Here is a 21,480-nt window from a genome sequence, read left to right as displayed (position 1 = left end):
ACAAAACCTAGAACAAAACATAGAATGCCCACCCCAACTCACGCCCTGACCAAACCAAAATAGAGACATAAAAAAGAAACTACGGTCAGGACGTGACACTCTCCTGCTGGGCTCTCAGCACCTGAAACACCCCAGAGTTCCTGACATCACCCACCTATCACCATAGGACATCTGCTATTGATCCACTGACAGCCCACACTGACGCTGAGAAATGAAAGTTTCACGAGACAGAGAAGTGTGTGTGAGTGATGCGTTTGTGTGTGATTAGAGAGGGCGGCAAAGACTGCTTTGATTAACGTTCATCTACAGTGACATTGACACAACAGAGACAGACAGCGTGGGCCCCGAAAGAGCAGCCCCGCCCTTCTGCAATCACACTACATCTCTCCTTTGTCCTCTTACTATGACAAAGCAATGAGATCCTGCTGATAGTTGTACCTAGTGAATAACTCTTCCCTAATACGTCTTTAAGGGGATATCTATGGTTGCATAATGGACAAGGACATGCATGATTGAACAAATCATTACTCTCTTCACGTTGGTTCTATTGCCAGTCTGTGTGATTTGGAAATAGGGCAGAAACCCACCAGACCTAGTATCATAACATTAAGCCTGCTGATTATAGTATTTAGTAGAGTGTGAAGGCAATGTGAGTGTCTTAAACTGTCACTTACTAAGAAAGCTGATCCTGTGTAGACAGATCTAATCCCCAGGTTGGGGATTGTTAATATGTGTGTCTCTTCACAGGACCCTGCTGGCATTAGGCTGCCATGTTGTCCAGGTCAACGCCAACGCTGAAGAGGACCTGAAGAAGATCAAACTCCCAAAAAAGTAAGTGTACTGTAGAGTAACAGAGGATGGAATGGACAGAGAATGGTCAACATCAATAACCCAATACATTATATACCAAATTCTAGATATGTAGACGTGTTTTGTATAGGATAGTAGAAATATGAAACATCTAGACATAGGTGTGTTTTGTCCAGAGGTTAATCTTGATAATGTCCTGTTTTGATTGAAGCTACATGATGTCGAATGGTTACAAGCCCACACCGCTGGAGCTGTCTGACGTGAAAGTGACCCCAGGTCAGGAGCTCCTGGTGGAGAAACTGGCGGAGAACGCCCACAACGTGTGGGCCAAGGACAGGATCAAACAGGGTTGGACCTACGGCATTCAGCAGGTAAAGCACACAGTCATCTGTGTTAAGTCTTTGTGAAAGGACTGCAGGTTCATACTATCCCAGCTCATACAGTACCACGCAAAGTTTTTATAACAACTGACAAAACAATGACCCTCTCTCTATGCAAGCCACAACAAATGGGAAATGGGACACAACCTCCACCACCTCCTGCAGAGTGAGGAATGATGCTGAAAGGATTCACAGAGTATAGAGTCATAGTAATGACATCAAACACTCAATGACCCTTAGGGATTGGCAGTGCAGTCGTAACAAGCATTGGCCTAGAGCGGGTCCCTGGTGTGGTGTGTGTGTGTGAGTGTGTGTGTGTGTGTGAATCTAACTGTGCCTGTCTTTTCTCAATGCAGGATGTGAAGAGTAAGAGGAACCCTCGCCTGGTGCCATATTCTTTATTAGACGAGCGCACTAAGAAGTCCAACAGGGACAGCCTCCGTGAGGCCATCCGCACTCTGATTGGATACGGGTACAACATCGAACCTCCTGACCAGGATGGCGGTAAGTTATCATTACCACACAAACCCATGCTGACATCCATGGTTAAGATGTATAGAACAGTAGAAGACTTCCCTGTGTTGATACTGTGGCTGTCCTCCCACCCAGCAGGCCACGTGGTGGAGAGACTGAGCATTGACAAAATACGCTTCTTCCGTGTGGAAAGAACGTATGCGGTGCTGACAGGGAAGTGGTACTTTGAGTTTGAGGCGGTGACGGGAGGTGACATGCGTGTGGGTTGGGCCAGACCTGGATGTAAGCCGGATGTAGAGCTGGGTACTGATGAGCTGGCTTTCGTCTTTGATGGATACAAGGTGAACCCTCCCTTCTTCTTCCTACATCATTGAACATCATGTACTCATAGAGTGAACGTTTAACTTTGTGTTAATGCTAGCTGATGATAGGATACACTGTAGAATAGATTTTTTGTTGGTCCTATAATTTAAGATTGAGTAAAATTGCAAAGGTTAGCCTGAGTGTGTGTGTGTGTGTGTGTGTGTGTGTGTGTGTGTGTGTGTGTGTGTGTGTGTGTGTGTGTGTGTGTGTGTGTGTGTGTGTGTGTGTGTGTGTGTTTTTTTATCGTCAGGGTCACCGTCTGAACATGGGCAGCCGTTTCTTTGGGCGTTGTTGGCAGGCGGGGGATGTGGTGGGCTGCATGATTAACATGGAGGACAAGTCTATGATTTTCACCCTCAATGGAGAGATCCTCATCACCAACAAGGGCTCCGAGCTCTGCTTCGCCGACTTCGAGACGGAGGACGGTAAGTGTGTGAGACTGAAGATGGTGGGCATGTAAAACAGCCAGCAGTGTGTGAGACTGAAGATGGTGAGTACTGTATGTAAAACAGCCAGCAGTGTGTGAGACTGAAGATGGTGAGTACTGTATGTAAAACAGCCAGCAGTGTGTGAGACTGAAGATGGTGAGTACTGTATGTAAAACAGCCAGCAGTGTGTGAGACTGAAGATGGTGAGTATGTAAAACAGCTAGCAGTGTGTGAGACTGAAGATGGTGAGTATGTAAAACAGCCAGCAGTGTGTGTGTGAGACAGAGGATGAAGAGTGTGTGTCACGGACCTCTCTAAGCTCTGCTCCCTCTCTTATGTCTCTGTGCCGCCGGATCACTGACAGACATGCTGACAAGTTAACCTAAAACCACCATGCTGAGAAAATGAGTGCAAAATCAGTCCCTCCCCATTATGAAATGACCTTTATATAAGGTGACAATTGACTTGGATAGATTTGACCCTCCCCCAGCTGTGTGTGTGACAGGTGCTCTCTCTTTCTCTCCCCTCTCTTTCCCCCCTCTACCCTCTCTCTCTCTACCCTCTCCCCCTTCTCGCTCTCTCTCTCCCTCGCACCCCTTCTCTCTCTCTTTCTCTCCCTCCTCTCTCTCTGTCTCTGTCTCCCAGGTTTTATCCCAGTATGTAGTCTGGGCCTGTCCCAGGTGGGTCGTATGAACCTGGGGAAGGATGCCAGTACCTTTAAGTACTACACCATGTGTGGTCTCCAGGAGGGCTTTGAACCCTTCGCCGTCAACATGAACCGTGAGGTCACCATGTGGTTCAGCAAACGCCTCCCCACCTTTTTCAATGTGCCAAAGAACAACAACCACATAATGGTAAGACAGACGATAATATCTTTTAGAAAATCAAAATCAATCACAAAATCAATATTGTAATATACAGTTGAAGTCGGAAGTTTACATACACCTTAGCCAAATAGATTGTTTCACAAATCCTGACATTTATTCAGAGTAAAAATTCCCTGTCTTAGGCCAGTTAGGATCCCCACTTTATTTTAAGAATATGAAATGTCAGAATAATAGTAGAGAGAATGATTTATTTCAGCTTTTATTTATTTCATCACATTCCCAGTGGGTCAGAAGTTTACATACACTCAATTAGTATTTGGTAGTATTGCCTTTAAATTGTTTAACTTGGGTCAAACGTGTTGGGTAGCCTTTCACAAGCTTCCCACAATAAGTTGTGTGAATTTGGGCCCAATCGTCCTGACAGAGCTGGTGTAACTGAGTCAGGTATGTAGGCCTCATTGCTCTCACACATTTTTTCAGTTCTGCCCACAAATGTTCTATAGGATTGAGGACAGGGCTTTGTGATGGCCACTCCAGTACCTTGACGTTGTTGTCCTTCAGCTATTTTGCCACAACTTTGGAAGTATGCTTGGGGTCATTGTCCATTTGGAAGACCCATTTGGAGGAAAAGGAGAGGCTTGCAAGCCAAAGAACACCATCCCAACCGTGAAGCATGGGGGTGGCAGCATCATGATGTGGGGGTGCTTTGCTGCAGGAGGGACTGGTGCACTTCACAAAATAGATGGCATCATGTGTAAGGAAAATTATGTGGCTATATTGAAGCAACATCTCAAGACATCAGTCAGAAACTTGTGCTACCTATCCCGTTAGCGGGATAATTGTCATCAACAACCGCTGAATTGCAGAGTGCCACATTCAAATAATATTACAAAAAATATTTAAATTCATGAAATCACTAGTGCAATATAGCAAAACACAACTTAGCATTTTGTTAATCCACCTGTCGTATCAGATTTTGATAGCGAAAGCTATCCAACCATTGTGTAAGTTTATCGATCACTAGACAAAACATTATGAACACCTAGCATCAAAGTAGCTTAATCGATAATATATCAACCGGCACTGTCTTTTTCAGTAGCAGAGGGAGAGACAATGGCTGCCCAAGCTCTGTTGCGCAAGCAAAATTCATGCGAACACCTGACGCGATGTTATCTTTTTCGCTCATTTTTCAAAATAAAAGCCTAAAACTATGTCTAAAGACTGTTGACACCTTGAGGAAGCGATAGGAAAAGGAATCTGGCTGAAATCCCTTTAAATGGAGCGAAGGCAGGCTATGGATCATGGAGCTTTCAAAATAGAAGCCACTTCCTGGTTTGATTTTCCTCAGGTTTCGCCTGCAATATCAGTTCTGTTGTACTCACAGACAATATTTTGACAGTTCTAGAAACTTTAGAGTGTTTTCTATCCTAATCTGTTAATTATATGCATACTCTAGCATATGGGCCTGAGAAATAGGCCGTTTACATTGGGAACGTTGTTTTTCCAAACATAAAAATAGTGCCCCCTAGCTGAAAGAGGTTAAGTTCCTGACTGATGTCTGAGATGTTGCTTCAATATATCCACATAATTTTCCTTCCACGTGATGCCATCTATTTTGTGAAGTGCACCAGTCCCTCCTGCAGGAAAGCACCCTCACAACATGATGCAGCCACCCCCGTGCTTCACAGTTGGGATGGTATTCTTTGGCTTGCAAGCCTTCCCCTTTTTCCTCCAAACATAACGATGGTCATTATGGCCAAACAGTTCTATTTTTGTGTCTCCAAAAAGTATGATCTTTGTCCCCATGTGTAGTTGCAAACCGTAGTCTGGCTTTTTTATGGCGGTTTTGAAGCAGTGGTGTCATGACGTTGGCCTGGGGGTAGGTTTATGACAGTCATAAATACCCTTTCCCCCTTTTTTCCTCTCTCTACCCTACTGATGTTACATTTGAAAATCCCTTTGCTTAACAAAGAGATTCTGGGAACATCAGAAGGTGGGGGGGGGGGGGATTAACTATATTCTGGTAATCCGACCAATTGAACATATGCGGTGATACTTAATGAATATGATGTCAGTTCGGTTGTCATCTGAGACATTTTCATCAATGATAAGATGGCATAAACTCTACAGTGGAAAGTCTACATATCAGAGTTATCGGATTCACATGGAATTGTTGTTCAATTTAAATGTTTGAATATGAAATTAATCGTGATGGGATGAAATGTGATTTTAGCTTCTAAAATGTGAGAATTGGGTTTTCATAAGGTTAGGGCTCTGCTCAATCAGTGCCCCCCCCCCTGTGAAGAGACATGGGTTATAAAACTTTTCAGACACACCCTTCTCGTTCCGAGGATGTGGGGACGACGGTCCAATGTCAGAATGGTTCAGATAATAACTACAGAACAAAGCCAACATCAGCGTGAGCTTTGGTTGCGAATGGTATGAACTTTGAACTCTTATTCACTACAGAAATGATACCTCCTAGCCGTTGAGTTAGCAACAGCAGCTGCAAACGAGGGTTATGAAGGAACACAGAGAATATCCCGTCTATTACACAACAACGTTACTACAACGTATCCAATTGACCACCAGAGACATTCTTCAAAGGACTCGGTTTGGCAACACGGCCTTCCATCTACCACCAACCTACCAACGCGCAGCTCAGAGTAAATATTTATTGCATTTTCCTTTTTTCAAATGGGCGGTAATTTATAATGCATAAAATACTGTATTTATAATAGCACACTTTCTTCCTTTGGTCCTCAGTCTTCCCGCTCTTTCACTCAAACCCAGCCCTTTTCTTTTGTGTAACCAGCCGTCAAATCTGTTCCGCCCGCTAGGGATGTTTTCCTTTATGAGGTCATTTGTAATCAAGGTCTAATTCATTCCTTGTATATGTAATTCTGTGTGATTCGTTAGGTATTTAGTAAATAAATAATTAAACCCAATTTTGCATTGCTGATTCAACTTGTTAGCCAGGGTTCGTGAAGATAACCAAGAATTTACAACTTTCAGATGAGACTGAATTAAGGTGACAATTAATATTGACTACTATTGATGTAAAATATTACTAGGTCTTTAAGAGTTTATTCGGAAGATAACAGCTCTATAAATATTATTTAGTGGTGCTCCGACTCTCTAGTTAATTATATTTATATGATTAGCTCAATCAGGTAATATTAATTACGGAGAAATTATTTTATAGAATAGCATGTCATATCACTTAATCCGGCATAGCCAAAGACACGACAATGGCTTCTTCCTTGCTGAGCGGCCTTTCAGGTTATGTTGATATAGCACTCGTTTTACTTGGATATAGATGCTTTTGCATCTGTTTCCTCCAGCATCTTCACAAGGTCCTTTGCTGTTGTTCTGGGACTGATTTGCACTTTTCGCACCAAAGTCCGTTCATCTCTAGGAGACAGAACGCGTCTCCTTCCTGAGTGGTATGACGGCTGCGTGGTCCCATGGTGTTTATACTTGCGTACTATTGTTTGTACAGACGAATGTGGTACCTTCAGGTGTTTGGAAATTGCTCCCAAGGATGAACCAGACGTGTGGAAGTCTACAATTGTTTTTCTGAGGTCTTCGCTGATTTCTTTTGATTTTCCCATGATGTCAAGCAAAGAGGCACTGAGTTTGAAGGTAGGCCTTGAAATATATCCACACCTCCAATTGACTCTCCAATGATGTCAATTAGCTTATCAGAAGCTTCTAAAGCCATGACATAATTTTCTGGAATTTTCCAAGTTGTTTAAAGGCACAGTCATCTTAGTGTATGGAAACTTCTGACCCCCTGGAATTGTGATACTGTGAATTATAAGTTAAATAATCTGTCAGTTAACAGTTGTTGAAAAAATGACTGTCATGCACAAAGTGGATATCCTAACCGACTTGCCAAAACTGTAGTTTGTTAACAAGAAATCTGTGGAGTGGTTGAAAAACGAGTTTTATTGACTCCAACCTAAGTGTATGTAAACTTCTGACTTCAACTGTACATATATGTAGAGGTCCACAGAAGGTGAAGATAATAGGCTATTTCACTATATTGTTTAGAATGAGTAAATTAACTGGCAAAAAAAATGTATCTATGCCAGGTGACCAGAATAGATGGCACCATCGACAGCCCTCCCTGTCTGAAGGTGAGTCACAGGACGTTTGGGACCCAGAACAATAATGGTGACATGGTGTACTGTCGTCTGAGCATGCCCGTGGAGTTCCACACTTTCTTCAAGACCAGCCCTGTCATGGACATGAACGGAGTGCACGAAGAGCACGAGTCCCTCAAACTCAAACACAGGTCAGACCTCTGAACACATTCACTGTTGTACAACACAAACACAACCTCTAAAAGCACGTTATCTTCTCACATTTGAAATGTTTCTTCAACGCTCATGTTTTCCTCGTAGACATCCACTGAAGTCCATGAGACACAGTCATGACGGAATAAGAGGAACAGATTACAGCAACATCACCACGGTATGAAGTGGATAATAAACAGCTACTGATGGTGCTTGGTATAATGTCACCATTATAGACTTCAGGTGTTGTAGATCAAGCTAACCTGCCACCATGTTGTCTTGCAGTACTACTACTCTGTCAGGGTATTTGCTGGTCAGGATCCATCCTGCGTGTGGGTGGGCTGGGTCACCCCAGACTACCATTACTATAGCAACCACTTCAACCTCAGTAAGAACCGGACGGTGACAGTTACCCTTGGAGACGAGCGTGGGCGGGTCCACGAGAGGTAAGCATGTTGTTAAGGAAACCCTCATCCTCATGTCGGTATCAACAGTAATGATCAGTGCGAATCAAATATATATCCCATTTAGCAGACGCTTTTGTCCAAAGCGACTTACAAGTCAGCTGGGGCCACTACTTTTACATATGGGTGGTCCCAGCGGGAATCGAACCCACGACGCTTGGCGTTGCAAGCGCCATGCTCTACCGACTGAGCCACACAGACCAAATACCCATCTCTCTTCTTTTCTTCCCCTCTTCCTCCCTCACCATTCCCCAGTGTGAGGAGGAGTAACTGCTACATGGTGTGGGGAGGGGATGCCACCAGCTCAGGCCACTCGTCCAGTCGCAGTAATGTGGACCTGGAGATAGGCTGCCTCATTGACCTGGCCACTGGCCTGGTGACTTTCACTGTCAACGGCAAGGAGCTGGCCACCTCCTACCAGGTACTGCATTGCCAACTACACAGAGTCTCTGTACAGTCTCTTTCCTATCACACTTTATCGCTTCAGGCTCCTTTCTGCTGCTATCAACCCAACACTATCTGTCCCATCATGCAGTCTGCATCTTATCAGATCTGCATCATCTCTAGAAACATATCATTCTGTCCTGGTCTCTTCATTACTCATTGTAATAGTCACTCAGTCCTCCTGCCTCGGGCTCAGAAGTAGGGTAGGGCTGTCTGTCCTGCCTGCCAGCTCTTAACCCAGCGTCTGGCTGTCTCTGTATCACACACACACATATTCACACATACACACACACACCAAGTCAGATAGCTACAGAACATCATGCACTTTCACTTCCAAGCTGCTCTCTAAGTCACCCTCTATTACTGTGCCTTTTCTGTCTGCAAACGTCTTACATTAATGCTGTGCTGTTTCTTCTCCAGGTGGAACCCAACACAAAGCTGTTTCCTGCTGTGTTTGTGCGACCGACCAGCCCCAATCTCTTCCAGTTTGAGCTGGCCAAAATAAAGGTAGAGTAACTCGATTCCAATCGCTACTTTCCTGACCTAAAGTGTGTTCAATTTTTCCCCGGTTCTACTGGTATACAATCGACTGTGCGGACCACAACGTCGCTCTGTGTGACCTCTGACCTCTACAGAACACAATGCCTTTGTCGGCGGCCATCTTTAAGAGTGAGCATAAGAACCCAGTGCCTCAGTGCCCTCCGAGGCTGGACGTCCAGACCATCAACTCAGTGCTGTGGAGCCGCATGCCCAACACCTTCCTAAAGGTGGAGACAGCCAGGGTCAGTGAGAGACACGGCTGGGTGGTGCAGTGTCTGGAGCCCCTCCAGATGCTGGCTGTGCACATACCTGAGGAGAACAGGTAGACATTTACATGTGCTTATACATACTGTACACACATACACAGAGGCAGCACACACATCCTGCTTGAGGACATAAGCGCTCCTGTATACTGCCATTCTCTGTTTGAACACAACATGTTTGACCTCCCCCAGGTGTGTTGACATCATGGAGCTGTCTGAGCAGGAGGACCTGAGGACGTTCCACTACCACACCCTGAAGCTCTACTGTGCCCTGTGTGCACTGGGTAATACCCGTGTAGCACACGCCCTCTGCAGCCACCTAGACCAATCCCAGCTGCTCTACACCATCGACAACCAGTACCTGTCGGGCATGCTGCGTGAGGGCTTCTACAACGTCCTGATCAGTGTTCATCTGGAGACGGCCAAGGAGGCCCGCCTCATGATGAACAATGAGTTCATCATCCCTGTCACTGCCGAGACTCGCAGCATCCGCCTGTTCTCCGATGCCACCAAGCACCACTCTCCTCCCGGCGTGGGCCTCAGCACCTCCCTGAAGCCCCGGCTCAACTTCTACCCTCCCTGTTTCATCAGCACCAAGAGGGAGCAGCAGCTGTACAGCCCCCAAATCCCCCTCGATGCCCTGAAGGAGAAGGCCATCACCATGCTGACCGAGGCCGTACAGGGTGGTGGGCATCACATCAGAGACCCTGTAGGGGGCAGCGTGGAGTACCAGTTTGTGCCCATCCTAAGGCTGATTGGCACGCTGCTCACCATGGGCGTGCTGGGCAGTCAGGACGTTCATAAGATCCTGCTGCTTATCGACCCCAACGTGTTCGCGGAGCATCACGAGGAGGCGGCCACCGCGGTGACGGAGGCCGCAGAGAAGGAGGGACTGACAGGTGCCGAGGAGAAGGCGGTGGAGGCCGGGGAGGAGGAGGCTGCCAAAGAGGCCAAGCAGCCAATCAAAGGTCTGCTGGAGAAGAGACTGCCTGAGCCAGTCAAACGACAGGTAACATGGTCACTGAGACAGAGTCCCTGCTTCAGCTCGTCTTTCAATCACATGCTCTGCAAAATGCACTGACATTTTTAGTCCGTTCCAAAGTCACTTAACCATGTAATGTCTCTATACAGTGATTTCTCTTCTCATGAGTCCACTCAGATACAGTATGTGTCATTAGATGCAGCGGTCTAAGGCACTGCATCTCAGTGCTAGAGGCGTCAATACAGACCCTGGTTCGATTTCAGGCTGTATCACAACATAGGGCGGCGCACAATTGGCCCAGCGTCGTCCCTGTTAGGGTTTGGCCAGGGTAGGCTGTCTATGTAAATGAGAATTTGTTCTTAACTGACTTGCCTAGGTAAATAAAGGTTAAATAAAAAATAAAAATGAATTTCTGTGTCCGAATCCCAGCTGCTATTAAATGTGGAGGCTGACAGATTGTCTCTATGTGTTTTTCTCTCTCGTAGATGTGTGAGCTGCTTCACTACTTCTGTGACTGTGAGCTGAAGCATCGCATCGAGGCCATCGTGTCCTTCTCAGACAGCTTTGTCTCCAAGCTGCAGTACAACCAGAAGTTCAGGTACAACGAGCTGATGCTGGCCCTCAACATGTCTGCTGCCATCACCGCCAAGAAGACCAAGGAGTTCCGCTCCCCTCCCCAAGAACAGGTACACACTGAAATAGAAATAACCTAGGAGGGCCTCCTAGTTAAAGATGTAGGTAATGGTGAGTTTATCATCTCTCTCCTGTAGAGTCATAGTATGAGAAAGTCACAGGCAAGCAGATTTATTCACAGACTTTCGGACGTGGCCGTAACTCTGTAATTGAGTTAGGCTTTTTGAAATGCTGCCCACTTCATGAGGACTGGGATGACTGCAGACATCTGTGTGTGTTAACCTTGTTACACGAGTATTAGATAGAAGGGTTTGCACATTAACACAGGACCGGCTGCTGCTCCTAAGCGAGTGTGCGCACACTGCAACAAGGGCACATTGTTCTCATAAACCTCAAAGTGATCCTCTGGCCGCCTCTCCACTCTAAACTAAAAAGAGAGTATTTGGGGGGAGTTGTGGGAGTGTTCAGTCATTTTTCCACATTCATGGGTAATTGATTTCTTCCTCTTCCTTAAATTCCCTTTGGTTTTGTGTCATTGGGTTCTTTCATTTGTGGAGAGCACAGCTGACCCGGAGTGACTGAGTGAGGCTTAGTGACCGGCTCTATAACAGTCTAACAGCTCCCCAAAGATCTTTAATTTGTGCATGTCCCTTCGCTGCCCAGCCTCAAGGCTGTGGGAATCCATCCCTGTCTGCTGTGTCATTGTCACTTCAGGTTTACCAGGGCTCTTTACGACCCGCTCCCCCGGCCCTGCCAGACAGGAGGGAAGAACACCCTCATCTCATCCACAGTATGTCAGGGTCACAGCTCCCTGCTCACTTCAGCACTTTTCACAAACTATAATGACTTTTTACCTGGCTCCTTCAACTTCTCCTAATGCACACAAGCTTTGCTATTTTCTCTGAACTATTTATGTATAAAGTGTGTAGAGCCATTGTGTAGTACAGTCATGTGGTCTAAATGACAGTTTGTGTGTGTTTCAGATTAACATGCTGTTGAACTTCAGTATGGGGGAGGACTGCCCGTGTCCAGAGGACATTCAGGAGGAGCTCTATGCCTTCCACAACGAGCTGCGGCTGCACTGTGGTAAAGAACACCATCAGGTTTTATATGACCCGTCTGGAGATGGAGATTATGACCTGCCGTCTGACTAGGATTAAAAATGAATGTCAGCATCAAATGGTCTGTGGCGGAAAATGATAACGTAGAGATGAGCTGTGGAATTCATCGAAAACAAAAATGCCGGCATTGGAGATGTACTTTACTTACAGCAAAGGGGACACAATGCTTGTCCAAATAGGACTGGATAAAACACACACAACAAGAGTCAACATAATAGCATTTTTACTTGACAAACGGTGTAATATAGCTTGCTCTCATCCTGTATCCTTGTAAATATCCGTGTATTGTCTGAGCTCCCCAGGTTGGTTTGAATTACAGGGGATATTGTATAAGAGCTTCCGGTGTGTTTCTCGGCAGAATGGAAGGCTTCTCTATCTCTGCAGATATCTTATAGTTCACTGCCTCTCCAGATTGCTCTGACGTCTGAATGTTTTGCTAAATAATTAAAGGCTTGGTCCTGGGGGGGGTACTCTACCAATGTAATGTCTTCTACAGTCACACTGCACTACTCTGACATAATGCAGCACAGTAGAATGGAGACTGCAGGGAAATAAAAAGGAAAGACACAGAGGGAAAAAATAACGCTAGCAAAAGAAAACCTGAAATATGGCGCTAGATTGACCGCTAGGAAGCAACATTGTCCAGGAGTGGGATATTGGTTTCATCTCTGTGCCGTGTGCTTGTGTAGGAATCCCTATGGAGGAAGAGGAAGATGACCAGGACACGTCTATTAAAGGTCGTCTGCTGGCCCTGGTCTACAAGGTCAAAGGTCAACCTCTGAAGACTGAAGAGGAGCCCACAGAGCAGGAACAACAAGCCCCCTGTAAGACTATTACTTCTACAACTATGTCAGAGCCAGCAATAACATGACCTGGTGACTGTGGAATCCACCTCATTCCCGTAGTCCCTGAAGATAATACCGTCTCTCTGTAATAACACACGTTTCCTAATAGACTCTTTGTTGGAGGTTATCCTATTTTTCTCCTGAACAAGCCACTGTTTACTCTCTCTAGCTAACATAGGTGGATGGGGAAATTGAAAGGAGCCGTGTAGCAGCTGAATAGTGATGCTAGCATACAAGCTCTGTTCCATTTGTCTGGCATGTAACACAGACACCCAGTTGCAGCCATTTCCATTTCAATGTCTTTTTCAATGTTATTATGGTAATTTGGAGCCGGTAGAGGATTGGCTGCTCTGCCTGGCAGTGAGGGGCATCTTCACTCAGTCCTCCTTCTCTTCTGCAGAGAGAGAGGAGAGAAACACTGCACTGAGATAACTCATGCTTCTTCATCCTGATCTTACACACATACACGCACACACACAGGCACACACAAATATGCACAAATGCAGAGCTCTGTACCAGTATGGAAATTGTCTGACATTCTTCAAGTTCAATGCAATATCAGAGGCTACTAATTAATTCACTGATTGCCATTAATCACTTCCCTCCCTTCCTGTCCTTCAGGACAGACCACTGTCACAACACTGTTTCACCATAGCAGAATCCTTCCCTCCCTGTCCTTCAGGACAGACCACTGTCACAACACTGTTTCACCATAGCAGAATCCTTCCCTCCCTGTCCTTCAGGACAGACCACTGTCACAACACTGTTTCACCATAGCAGAATCCTTCCCTCCCTGTCCTTCAGGACAGACCACTGTCACAACACTGTTTCACCATAGCAGAATCCTTCCCTCCCTGTCCTTCAGGACAGACCACTGTCACAACACTGTTTCACCATAGCAGAATCCTTCCCTCCCTGTCCTTCAGGACAGACCACTGTCACAACACTGTTTCACCATAGCAGAATCCTTCCCTCCCTGTCCTTCAGGACAGACCACTGTCACAACACTGTTTCACCATAGCAGAATCCTTCCCTCCCTGTCCTTCAGGACAGACCACTGTCACAACACTGTTTCACCATAGCAGAATCCTTCCCTCCCTGTCCTTCAGGACAGACCACTGTCACAACACTGTTTCACCATAGCAGAATCCTTCCCTCCCTGTCCTTCAGGACAGACCACTGTCACAACACTGTTTCACCATAGCAGAATCCTTCCCTCCCTGTCCTTCAGGACAGACCACTGTCACAACACTGTTTCACCATAGCAGAATCCTTCCCTCCCTGTCCTTCAGGACAGACCACTGTCACAACACTGTTTCACCATAGCAGAATCCTTCATATTATCGGGACAGTTCTATTGAAACATTTTATGGCGTTTAATTATCATTTTACTCCCCTGTAAGACAATAAAGCAATCAATAAAATGAAAACCCTATCTTGAGTTTAGAAGCCTCTCTGTATCCAGCACAGGAGGTTGGTGGCACGTTAATTAGGGAGGATGGGCTCATGGTAATGGCTGGAATGGAATAAGTGGAATGGTATCAAATACATCAAACATGTGGTTGATACCATTCCATTCGCTCCGTTCTCCTGTGGTATGTATCCAGGATGGGCTACACTTGTAGTTGAGATCAGTACATTTCATTCAAAGGAAAACATGTTTGCACTTTTCCTGACCCCAAACCAATATGGGTACACCTCACTGCCTATAATAATAGTGCTGCTGGCAAGGACAAGTGCCCAATTTGTGGCAGGTAAATTTGGTCTGGAATATGCAACAGTGAATGCAGACAGTGAAAGGCAATCTGTCCCCAGACCGTTAGACTGGCCCTGATGTGGACCATATGAGACTCTCTACTATTGATCTCACAAGAGAGAGGACATGAATATAGAGGTTGTGTGTTTCCACTTAAACACTTGTTTGGATAATTTTTTGCCCGTGTTCTCTGTTTATTTTTCAGACATGATTTATTCTAACTGTGCTGGGTTCAGGGTTCCTACTGGGTTCAGACTGGGTTCAGGGTTCCTACTGGGTTCAGACTGGGTTCAGGGTTCCTACTGGGTTCAGACTGGGTTCAGGGTTCCTACTGGGTTCAGACTGGGTTCAGGGTTCCTACTGGGTTCAGACTGGGTTCAGGGTTCCTACTGGGTTCAGACTGGGTTCAGGGTTCCTACTGGGTTCAGACTGGGTTCAGGGTTCCTACTGGGTTCAGACTGGGTTCAGGGTTCCTATTGGGTTCAGACTGGGTTCAGGGTTCCTACTGGGTTCAGACTGGGTTCAGGGTTCCTACTGGGTTCAGACTGGGTTCAGGGTTCCTACTGGGTTCAGACTGGGTTCAGGGTTCCTACTGGGTTCAGACTGGGTTCAGGGTTCCTACTGGGTTCAGACTGGGTTCAGGGTTCCTACTGGGTTCAGACTGGGTTCAGGGTTCCTACTGGGTTCAGACTGGGTTCAGGGTTCCTACTGGGTTCAGACTGGGTTCAGGGTTCCTATTGGGTTCAGACTGGGTTCAGGGTTCCTACTGGGTTCAGACTGGGTTCAGGGTTCCTACTGGGTTCAGACTGGGTTCAGGGTTCCTACTGGGTTCAGACTGGGTTCAGGGTTCCTACTGGGTTCAGGGTTCCTATTGGGTTCAGACTGGGTTCAGGGTTCCTACTGGGTTCAGACTGGGTTCAGGGTTCCTATTGGGTTCAGACTGGGTTCAGGGTTCCTACTGGGTTCAGACTGGGTTCAGGGTTCCTACTGGGTTCAGACTGGGTTCAGGGTTCCTACTGGGTTCAGACTGGGTTCAGGGTTCCTACTGGGTTCAGACTGGGTTCAGGGTTCCTACTGGGTTCAGACTGGGTTCAGGGTTCCTACTGGGTTCAGACTGGGTTCAGGGTTCCTACTGGGTTCAGACTGGGTTCAGGGTTCCTACTGGGTTCAGACTGGGTTCAGGGTTCCTACTGGGTTCAGACTGGGTTCAGGGTTCCTACTGGGTTCAGACTGGGTTCAGGGTTCCTACTGGGTTCAGACTGGGTTCAGGGTTCCTACTGGGTTCAGACTGGGTTCAGGGTTCCTACTGGGTTCAGACTGGGTTCAGGGTTCCTACTGGGTTCAGACTGGGTTCAGGGTTCCTACTGGGTTCAGACTGGGTTCAGGGTTCCTACTGGGTTCAGACTGGGTTCAGGGTTCGTACTTCTATGACCTCTGAATAGGAGTGTGGAGGACAAGATGCTGAAGAGTGAATAAAGGAACGGGTGCACTGCAGTGATTGGATGCCACTTCAGTGACCACACTCTCTCTTCATCCTGATATAACTTCCAGAATGCCCAGAGGTGTTGTTTTGGAGAAGTCCCACTAATCATCTCCTACCAGATACTCTACCCCCCCCCCTCCCCTTACCCACCTAATTCAGCAGTGACCAAAGCTCTCCTGTGCAGCCCCCCTGTCCTCATTGCTGAGGGGTTCAATTACATTTAGCCAGGCGTTTTATGGTCCCTCTGCAGCCCCTGTCCCTACACCTGTTTCTCTCCCTCAGGTACTGTAGCACCTCAGCAATGCAAGCCCCTCTAATTGGTGTGCTCCCGGTCAATGGGGGCACATAAAGCTGTGGTGAGGGCTGTGGTGAGAGCTGTGGTGTGAGCTGTGGTGAGAGCTGTGGTGTGAGCTGTGGTGTGAGCTGTAGTGATGATTGACAGCCCAGTGTTGAGAGGTTTACTCTGTGCAGTACAAGCCAAGCCAATCAACCAACCAGCAGAAACAGAGACCTAAAAACACAGCCTCCTGATTGCTCTGCTTTAAAACAACTATTATTGATTGCATGCAAATTGTCCCTTCCCCACTGCTCTGAATTGGTTACTGTTCTCCCTTTGGCGAGGCTACCTAAGCTTGGAAGACACACACACACACACACACACAAATCACACACCACCGCTACAAACTGCCATCCACCGCCACAGGCCTATTGATCTGATTTTAATGAAGCCTTAAGGGTTCCCTTCATATGATCTGTCTAAACAATGACTCAGTTGACCGGGAGAGGCAGCAGGATATGGTACAGTACTATTAATACCTCTTACTCTCCCAGCGAGTCACTTGTTTACATAATAGAGCTTCGATTCCGCTCCGCCGTGAATGTACTATTGCCTTTTCATGAATGAACTAGCAAAAGGGTTTTCTTGACAAATCACGGAAAACAATGACATTAACATTGCTCATATAATTTATTACCTCTTCTTTTGAGAAGAGACCTGTTGCTATGTGTGATACACAGACAGAGTTCTGCTTTCAGCAGACTGGAGCCTTGTGAAGGCAAGAAGAAAGTGAGAGAGACAGCTGCTTCTAAATCCAGGTCTTATCATGTTCTGAATTGAGTCGTTCAATGACTTCACTTTCATCACTCTTGCATGGTGACAAGTATGATCAGCTAGTCAAGTGTCTTTAACAGCAGTGATGGGGCTTTGTGACCAGGGCTGCTACTGAAGAACCCTGCTCTGTCTCTCACTCACTTTTCAAAGACGTCTAGAGAGGGTCATTCTCTGTTCTGTTCTGTGTACATAATGACACCCAGGCACTTTGCCATCAATATGTATACCTACAAGCAATGTTCCCTAAAAATTAATTCAGCACTGAGGAATTGTCAGATCTTCTGTGCAACTTCCAGCGCACGTTTACTGTGAACTCTGAGGCTGTACCCGCTTTAAGTTACAGTTTTAACAGTGTCCTTGTAGGCTAATACATTATCACTGCATATTGGCTTTGCTTGAATTGCCATGCCAATGCATTGTTGTTTGGGCCATTTTTTAAATATTATATTTCAAAGTTTGAGGTAGGCTATATGATCACGCCGGTAATAGATCCATTGTTGTATTACTTGTGAAGCACAGCTGAGTGAGCATACATTTAAATCATTTGCTTTTTATCTGTATTTTTCTGGGTTGATGGTGCCTGTATCTGATGGTCTGTCTCAGCGGAGGGAGAGAGCAGCAGACTGATGGTCCGCCTCTCAACATCCCTACGCTCTCCGTTTCCTCCACTGACACTGACCAAAAAGGGACACTGTCTTCCAGATGACGGCAAAACTCAAGTCGCACCGCATTAATTCTGCCTTATGCACAAATTCATGTTGTTACTCCTACGAACAGAGAAAGTGAAATGTTCCTCGATTTAAAAAAAGACCCAAGCCGCTAATAATAACAACAACACAAGCCTGTAGATACAATTTCTGACTCATTCATTACTACTGCAGCGCTTGTTGTAGCACTGAGTAGAAATAGGAAGAAGGCACAATGAAGACATTCCAGAGAGCACTTATAAACGTGTTGAGTAAAAAGTGTTGGCAGTGCCGAGTAAGAACTTAAACATGAACTCACTCATATAAACAGCAGCTCTTTAATGTATTCGTTGACGGTCTCTCTCTAGTCATGGTTTTAAAAGTTTTGAAATCTCACAGTATCAACTTTGCTGTACTGAACTTTTGTACCTGCTACGTTACTGCAGACACAGCCACCTGAGCCATCCGATTGGCCAGCGGTTGGCCTCTAGTGCACTTCATTGGCTCTCTGGAATGTCTTCAGTGTATCTTCATGAAATGGTTGGCAATGGCAACAGTTGGCCTACCCGGCACACAGGGCAGCTGAATCAGGTGCACCGACAGCTTGAGACAAATAAAAAGAATAGGAACACAAGGCTTTATCATTGGGTTTTTACAGAAATGTTTGGCGATCGACTAGGAATCCATTGTAGATCAACCAGGCGATCGCCATGGACATCTTGGTGACCACTGTTCTAAAAAGTTGAGTGAGGTTCAATCTCGTGCTCTGTGGGATGATATTTCTGCGTGGCAGTCCCGGGGAGGCGGTCTCGGGGAGGCAGTTTCTGGGAGGCAGTTTCTGGGAGGCAGTTTCTGGGAGGCAGTTTCTGGGAGGCCGTTTCGGGGAGGCCGTTTCGGGGAGGCCGTTTCGGGGAGGCAGTTTCGGGGAGGCAGTCTCAGGGAGGCAGTTTCTGGGAGGCAGTTTCAGGGAGGCAGTTTCGGGGAGGCAGTTTCGGGGAGGCAGTTTCGGGGAGGCCGTTTCGGGGAGGCAGTTTCGGGGAGGCAGTATCGGGGAGGCAGTCTCGGGGAGGCAGTTTCGGGGAGGCAGTTTCTGGGAGGCAGTCTCGGGGAGGCAGTCTCGGGGCTACTGCACTTAGAGGAAGCATTGCCTACAAACCTCTTTGAAAAGGCTCACTTCCCACACACTAGTTCCATCTACTGTACTTCCGTAAACTGCTCTTGTTTTTACCACTATAATGTTAGGACTTCTTACAATACCACTATATGACAAAGGTTACAAAAAATGTGGCGGTACAGCACATATCCTAAACATGTAAAGGAGATAACAAGGGTCTGCTGTCTGTTCTCTAGCCAACCTGAAGGAGTTGATCTCCCAGACCATGGTGAGCTGGGCTCAGGAGTGCCATGTCCAGGACCCCGAGCTGGTCAGAGTGATGTTCAGCCTGCTGAGGAGACAGTACGACAGCATTGGAGAGCTGCTCCGGGCCATGAGGAAGAGCTACACTATCAGTGCTGCCTCTATACAGGACACCATCAACCTGCTGGCCTCTCTGGGTCAGATCAGATCACTGCTATCCGTACGCATGGGCAAGGAGGAGGAGAAACTCATGATCGACGGTCTGGGGTAGGTTACATGTCAGTGACACAGTCTACTGCACTAACATATATAGTCTGATAACCAGGGAGCTTTAAAGTACCAATGCTTAATTTAAGATACAATAATGATCTCAATCACTGTTCCAAGTATTATTTGACCTGTTCTGAGTATTCAGTGTTTTGTATTTCCATCCAGTGACATCATGAACAACAAGATATTCTACCAGCACCCCAACCTGATGCGTGTTCTAGGCATGCATGAGACGGTGATGGAGGTGATGGTCAACGTGCTGGGAGGAGGCAAGTCCCAGGTACAGTTCAGTACTGCTACGGATGATAGAGGAGACTATGATGTATCACAGCATCCATGACAGTTGTTGATGAGAGATTCAACTAGCACTGTGTGGCTACTGGGTAGGCGTCAGATGCAGCATAACACAACACAATGGCCAATTACGGGGAATGACTTTAACAAACACACTTGAGAATAAATATTGGTTGTATACAGTATTTGAAAAACTGGTTTTCCAGAGCTCCAATGTGTACAGTATGTGCTCCAAACCAAGGCAAGGGAGGCTGTACTGCATGTGGAAGGGAGGCTGAGTGTGTGTTTGGGAAAGGAGGGGAGGGCAGTAATAAATGCACCACAGCAGGTGGTTATTCTCCCAGGCTGACGGCTCTCTACCATGACACTGGGGTATAGAGCCCGGCCTGGGGATGGAGGAAGGACAGAGGGGGGTCGACATGGAATGGCATGGCAGGCCTTTTTAGACATTCGTTAGTGAAGGGGATTTATAGCAACACGCCTTGAGGAAGCCAAATAGTCAGTAGACCCAACACAAGCCCAGAATAAAGTGATACTGTAACTGTACCCTCTCGTCTGTCTGTCTGCCTGCCTGTTTGTCTCTTTTTGATGATCACATGAGTTAAGCTTGTATTTATCTTTTAGGTCTTCTAGTTTCAACAGTTTAACTACTAGTAGTTTCAAGTTTTATCTACTAATAAATAATATGCATAGCATCAACCCTAGTCTCTGTGTTTTCCTCTCAGGAGATAGCGTTCCCCAAGATGGTGGCCAGCTGCTGTCGCTTCCTGTGTTACTTCTGCAGGATCAGTCGTCAGAACCAAAAGGCCATGTTTGACCACCTCAGCTACCTTCTGGAGAACAGCAGCGTAGGCCTTGGTAGGTACACTGCTCCTGGTAGAGCTGGGCCTGGGGGTGCACTGCTCCTGGTAGAACTGGGGCTGGGGCTATACTGCTCCTTGTAGAGCTGGGCCTGGGGTACACTGCTCCTGGTAGAACTGGGGCTAGGCTATACTGCTCCTTGTAGAGCTGGGCCTGGGGTACACTGCTCCTGGTAGAACTGGGGCTGGGGTACACTGCTCCTGGTAGGGCTGGGGTACACTGCTCCTGGTAGAGCTGGGCTTGGGGTACACTGCTCCTGGTAGAGCTGGGCTTGGGGTACACTGCTCCTGGTAGAGCTGGGGCTGGGGTACACTGCTACTGGTAGAGCTGGGCTTGGGGTACACTGCTCCTGGTAGAGCTGGGCTTGGGGTACACTGCTCCTGGTAGAGCTGGGCCTGGGGTACACTGCTCCTGTAGAGCTGGGGCTGGGGTACACTGCTCCCGTAGAGCTGGGGTTGGGGTACACTGCTCCTGGTAGAGCTGGGGTTGGGGTACACTGCTCCTGGTAGAGCTGGGCCTGGGGTACACTGCTCCTGTAGAGCTGGGGCTGGGGTACACTGCTCCTGGTAGAGCTGGGGCTGGGGTACACTGCTCCTGGTAGAGCTGGGCCTGGGGTACACTGCTCCTGGTAGAGCTGGGGCTGGGGTACACTGCTCCTGGTAGAGCTGGGGCTGGGGTACACTGCTCCTGGTAGAGCTGGGGCTGGGGTACACTGCTCCTGTAGAGCTGGGGCTGGGGTACACTGCTCCTGGTAGAGCTGGGCCTGGGGTACACTGCTCCTGTAGAG

At 47.0% G+C, this 21,480-nt stretch overlaps 1 pseudogene; it reads left to right on the top strand.

The window, feature by feature from the left end:
- LOC135507498 (ryanodine receptor 3-like) overlaps positions 1–21,480 on the top strand; it is a 108,319-nt pseudogene that overhangs the window by 37,669 nt on the left and 49,170 nt on the right.

The sequence above is a fragment of the Oncorhynchus masou genome, chromosome 21 (assembly GCF_036934945.1).
Source record: "Oncorhynchus masou masou isolate Uvic2021 chromosome 21, UVic_Omas_1.1, whole genome shotgun sequence".
Taxonomy (NCBI): Eukaryota; Metazoa; Chordata; class Actinopteri; order Salmoniformes; family Salmonidae; genus Oncorhynchus; species Oncorhynchus masou.
The sequence above is the reverse complement of the archived record's forward strand: the minus strand, read 5'-3'. Positions and strand labels throughout refer to the sequence as shown.